Raw genomic sequence first — 6,697 nt, 5'->3', positions numbered from 1 at the left:
TGGAATAAACGGGTAAAGATAATGGATGGATGGATATATATATATAAATTTTTTTTTTTTTTTTTTTACAAAACTATAAGCACTAAGAATTACAAATCCAAAAGGAAGTGGCCACCAGGAAGACCATCTGATGGTTTAAAATACAGGAAGTTATACCAGTAGTTTTATACTTGCCATCTCTTTCAACACCTTTGATTTTTCCGTTTCCTTAAACCTATTTCAGTGTGTGTAATTCCAGTGTTGACACTCAGCTGTGGAGAATCAGAGAGCCCAGCGGCTCTGGGTTGTGGGTTATATTTGGGTCAGGCCAGCGCTCCGGCACAGAGGTGTGACATGCCCACATTGTGCAAGAAGTGGCATGCTGCTGTGAGCGCCTCAGCTTACACTCTGCCACCTACATTTTCAGTTCATGTCTGAAATGTGACTCACCAGGATGGAAAATGTAATTCCCGATACTCCTCGCTGTGTCTTTCCTCTCTTGTCTACTGTCCAGTCACTGTGTTAGCATGGCCAATAGAGTAATCTGATGAGGCAGAGGAATCTCCTGAATCATTGCATCTCTTCTTTTTCAGCTGCATGACAACATCTCTTTTTTTTCAGCTGCATGACAACAGAGAAAGATTTTACAGGCTGACATATTCCTTACTCTTTGCTCTGCCTGTCTAACAAGCTGGAAGCTAAATGCCATGGTGTGACTTGACACAACAGAAGTGGTAATTACCAAAATAATACAGAATCCATTATGTTGTAGGGCAGGTTCATCATCACCTGCCACCAAAAGGTTAGAGTGGATGACAAAGTTGTGTTTTTACTCACGTGTTGCTTTGTCTCTTACCACAACAGCTGATAAACTACTGAACAGATTTAAATGAAAGTCTCAGAAATTGTTAGGGTTGGCTTGGGTTTCCTGAGCTATCCCTTAGCTATGCTGCTATAGGCTGGAAGACAAACTGACATTTCTTCAATCTGCTGCTGTCTTTATTTGCTCTACTCTACCTGTTTTGTGTTTCTACTTGTTTTGTATTTGTTTTGTTTTTCTATCCTCGACAAATGTTTTTGTGTTTCTTCCTAAAGGGGGTACCTGATACATCTGCATCTACATCTGGACCTGCCATTCTGTTTATTTGTCTCTCCTTCCTGTCCTCTCAAACCAGCCGGTCGAAGCAGATGGCCGCTCATCCTGAGCCTGGTTCTGCTGGAGGCTTCTTCCTGTTAAAATGTAGTTTTTCCTTTCCACTGTCTCCTCTGTGCTTGCTCTGGATGGGAGACTGCAACGAAGTGAAGATTCAACAAGTCTACTGGCTTCCTTCCTTAGATACAGAACTTCTACTAAATGTTTTTTGTACTGTATGTATGTGGATGTTTCTGTTCAGTGCCCAGATACAACGTCTGTTGTGATTTGGCACTAAAGTATATAAATAAACTCAAACTCAACTGGTCTCTGAAAGGAAACTGGAGTACCTGGAGAAAACCCACGCAGCACAGAGAAAAAATGCAAACTCCACACAGAAAGACCCTTGGCCGGGATTTGAACGAAGGGCCTGTTCTCTGAGAGTCGGTAGCTCTACTAACTGCACCACCGTGCTGCCCTCAGCACAACAAATTAGTTAAAAATGATGCCATGTATTTAATATTAAGGGGCAGCTGATGCTGAGTGGTTAGAGAAGTCATCCTCCAATTTAAGAGCTGGAGGTTTGAGTCAACCACTATGCAGTCACATGTTGAAGTGTCCTTGGGTAAGAGGTCTCAGTAACAGGTCTCTCTTGGAAATGAGTCCTTGAGGCTCAATGAGACTAGCCTGTATACATAAAGGTTGAATTAAAAAAGGACACTGAACCATTTATTGCCATCAGTGTATGAATATGAATGTGAGCTAAAGCTCTGATTAGTCTCTACAGATTCAGATTATCTTTGTAGACATGTACTAGAGTACTGTATATATGTGTGTGGAGGCAAATGAGGGCATAGAGTGTTTTGTAAAGAGCTTTGAGTATCTTGATTAGAGAGAAGTGCTGTATAAGAGCAATCCATTTATTAGGTATCAACTCTGTAAAATATCTTGTGAAAATGCATATACATGTACTTTGTATGTACATAAAATAGATGAAACTATCAAAGAGGAATAAAAAATTACTTGATGTATTTCTAAAACTTTAATAAATTTTGGAATCAACTCATTTCAAGGCAGCTTCTCAATAACTTGTTGAGTAGACTGGAGTCATTTCCAACATCAACTCATAGATGTTCTGTGCAGTGAAAATGTTGGTGCACGCAGACTTAAAAACTCTGATCACTGATAAAAATGTCTCATCAGCATCACAGACATAAAAAGAGTTATGAAGTCATATTCAGCAGCAGCTGCCAATCAATTTTGAAGAGCGAGATAAAATATGTTTTTAATTTTTTTATATTTTCCTGAGCTGTCCACACTTTTCACTCTGCTACTGTCTTTACTTACTCTGCTCAACCTGTTTTGTATTTGTAATTATTTTTTCTATCCTTAACATTTGTTTTTTGTCTGACAGCTACACCTGGACCTACATGTATATCTGGACCTACCATTCTGTGTTCGCCTGTCTCTCCTTCCTGTCCTCTCAAACCAGCCGGTCAAAGCAGATGATGGCCGCTTGTCCTGAGCCTGGTTCTGCTGGATGTTACTTCCTTTAAAAAGGGAGTTTTTCCTTTCCAATGTTGCCACTGTGCTTGCTCAGGATGGAAGACTGCAACAAAGCCAAGATTCAACTTGTCTGCTGGATTCCTTAGATAGAGAACTTTACTAATTTACTTTTATGTATGTGAATGTTCCTGTAAAGTGCCCTGAGACAACTTTGTTGTGATTTGGCGCTATATAAATAAACTGAATTGAATAGAGTGGTAAACTCTGCTTAAAATAACCACAGAAAAAGAAGCTCTACTTCCGGGATGAACGTAAACAAACTGAGTGCCCAAAATGGACCCGCAACAGGTTTTAATGGCATTGGAGACATTACTGCACTCCCTGATTGAGCTACAGGTAATAAAGATAATTTTGTTCTTTCAAAGTTTCTAGTAGAAATGTTGTGTTGCTCACTGGCCAGTTTTACTTCCCCGACATGCTAATATTATTAGCATCTAGCCAGGAGGGAATACATGAGGTAGACATAGGTCGTGCATCCACAGTCAGGTCAGTTTTCCACAATCAGAATAAAATGATTAGATTAAGTTTTTACATGCACAGTGTTTGGATTATGAATTGGCATAAACCACCTCTCCCATTCAGATCATTTTTTTTCGTATCGAGCTGAATCAACAAAGAATAATACAAATGGGGCGTTTACATGACACATTTTTATTCCAAATGGTCATTTAATCCGATTACTTATGTTCATGTAAACATAGCTACTGACTTCCTGGTAGGCTACTGTATTTTTATTTAACCAGCCGTGATACTGGCACTGTTCAGAAAAAAAACAAATAATAATTACTGTACATACGTATTGTATCATTCTGTGGTTCAACAAAGTCCATGCTCAATAATCCAAGTACAGTATACAATCCAACAATTTTCAGTCAGGTCATCTGGACATTTATTTATTTATTTTTTTGGTGCTGAAATGTTTCACCGTCCATTCAGACAGCTTCATCGGTCAATTCAATTCAATTTATTTATATAGCGTCAAATCACAACAAAGTTGTCTCAGGGCACTTTACAGAAACGTTCACATACATAGAAAAGTCAATTAGTAAAGTTCTCAATCTAAGGAATCTAGCAGACAAGTTGCATCTTGGCTTTGTTGCAGTCTTCCATCTTGAACAAGCACAGTGGCAACAGTGGAAAGGAAAAACTCCCTTTTAAAAGGAAGAAACCTCCAGCAGAACCAGGCTCAGGACAAACAGCCATCTGCTTTGACCGGCTGGTTGAGAGGACAGGAAGGAGAGACAGACGAGCATAGAATGGTAGGTCCAGGTGTATCTGAAAGACAAAAAAAAACATGTTAAGGATAGAAAAAATATTACAAATACAAAACAGGTTGAGCAGAGTAAGACAATAGCAGAGTTTAAATTGTGGTTAGTTTGTCCTCCAGCAGTCTAAGCCTATAGCAGCATAACTAAGGGACAGCTCAGGAAACCCAAGCCAACCCCAACTATAGGATTAGGACGTGCCAAAGAGACCATCTTAGCACCAACATAACTGGTTTGTTCCACTTTGGAGTAAGCTGTTTGGGGGAAGAATCAGTTTTGTGTTGTGTGTTTCCTTGACTGATGAAGCCTTCTAGATGGACGGTGAAATGTTTCAGCATAAATAAATAAAAAATTGTCCAAATGACCTGACTGAACATTGTTGGATTCTGTGGTTCATTTTGATTGACTGCTGGTCACATGGCCACAGGGAGGGATTATGGTTTAAATTTATGTTAATTGTTAATCATTTCCATTAGCTGTTAGCATTGTTCTTTCAGCGATTTGTCTGTTCTTGTTAGTCTAGTTTTCATGTGTTCATCATGTGTTAGTTTGTGTTAGACCATTCAGTAGAGTAACCATGAGTGAGGGAGGTGTCATGAAGACCTGTGGGGTTCACAGTGTGTTGAACAAATAAATAAATTAAAACTCTATCTGGTGGTTGAATCTTGATCTACAACAAGAGCTGTACATCTCTCTCAGTAGCTGTGTGCCGTCACTCATGTTACAACGTGAACACCGTGGCTTATACGTATGTGGCTGAGTTTGAATTTCGTACCATAAACATGCAAATGTGAGCTGGTAAGACAATAAAAAACCCTTGACTCCTTATACACAAGCGTAGCTTATATATGTACATTTTTTTTGTTTGTTTGTTTGTCTTAGTATGCACGGCTAATATTCAGGTGTGCTCTATAGACAGGAAAGTACGGTAGGATCAAGGGTGGACTGAGGATTTACATTATAAATGACAAAACTTGGTATCAGTCTATATACAATAAAAAGGGTGTATACTACATTCAGCAATAGAGAAAACCAGAAGGACTTTTTTTTTTTCAATATAATGTTTGTTCTTCAATGTAGGCGGCATGGGACACTCAATTATGCTGTAAAATTGCTGCCTGTTGTTGAGAAGGCAGTTTTGGTGTGGTTGTAGCTGAGCGTGATTAACAGCTCAATCTACAACATCTCACAATAAAGTAGTTATTTTTGAGGTTTGATCAAAACAACTTTGTCATTTTTCAATTAAAGGTGATCTTAGTCTAAAACTCTGGCATGAAAGGTGACAGGTGATATGCATTCCTTCAAGAAATCAAGGGCTTTAATTTATGAATACGATTTAACTTCATCTGGCTCATTAATAAGTAAATAAATCTATTGGTGGTCAGATTTAATGTTGTGCTGTCTAATTGGAAATGGAAATAAGAGGAAAAACTGACAATGAAATCATAGAGAGGGAGGAAAGGGGCTGACTCTTCCCCAAAGACAGAAGCACAAGACAACAGCTTTTATTACGTAACTGTTTACCTTCATATAAACACATATACATTCACAACTCAGAAGCTGGGCAAAATAAAAACGTATAAGGGAGCAGCAGTCTGTGGACCAGTGCTTCCAGTGATGTTACTTCTCTATAGCAACCACAGCAGAATAACACTGAGTCAGTCATAGAGAGTGGTTAACCCAGTGATGACAGCAGGAGATGTCCAAAACCACACCCACAGGGGTGTCCATTTCCTTTATGCTCTTGAACTTACATACAAATATCAAAAATAGAAATTAAATGGTTGCATGTTATTGTTGGAGTGTAAAACAGCAGAGAACCTCCGGTCATGTTATAAAGATTAGAAGAAAAAAACTTTCAGCTTTCTTAATACTCGTAGCAGTGAACAGGGGTGATACTATTTTCTGCATGGATTGCAGATTTTCATGTTTCTCAAACATTGTTTGTTGTTCCTGTTTATGTACAGGCTACTATCAGCATCAAGATAACCCATTTATTAACTACATCACTGCCTATCTAGCAGTTAGAGAGGACATGGAGGTAGTTGGAGTGAGGACAAAGTGACATGGAGGATATGACTCGCTTTGGCAACCCCTGAAGAGGGAAAAGCCAAAAGAAGACAAAGATGACAGCCCTCCTTAGCAATATGAATTTCTGCGTATGTTATATGTTGATTCAGTGTATAAGTTACAGAGCATGTAAACTATGCAAAAAACTGTGACTTATAGGGCAAAGAATATAGTAGCTACAAAAGCGGGAATAAGCTGAAATTACAAGAAGGAAGTGGAGAGAACACATTTTTGCTGAAGTAGGCTGAAAAAAGTTAAAAAGAGTGCAAAAAAAATGTGGAATTAGCTGTAAAGGCTTTAATTAGCATAAAAACAGCTATACAGTAGCTGAAATAGTAGAAAAAGCTGAAACTAGCAGAAATAAGCTGAAGGAACCATAACTAGCTGAAATTAGCAGAAAGAAGTTAGAAGAAGGACAAAAATGTTGTAGTTAGTAGAAAGAATCTGAAAAGATCCCAAAACAGCTGGAAAAACAGCTGAAATTAGCTGAAAGTAGCTGAACAAAGTTTAAATTTGCAGAAGGAAATGGAAAGTAGCTGAACCAGAACAAAAATGTAAAACTAACTTTAAAAGGCTGTAAACAGATCTAAAGATTTGAAAGATGGAAAATGAATTCAATTCATTTTCTATGAGGAAAAAATGGCAGAAAAGGCTAAATACTGTATTTCAAAAGGCTAAATCATAT

The sequence above is a fragment of the Nematolebias whitei genome, chromosome 20, assembly GCF_014905685.2.
Source record: "Nematolebias whitei isolate Nwh7 chromosome 20, NemWhi1, whole genome shotgun sequence".
NCBI lineage: Eukaryota > Metazoa > Chordata > Actinopteri > Cyprinodontiformes > Rivulidae > Nematolebias > Nematolebias whitei.
Note: the sequence above shows the minus strand (reverse complement) of the source record.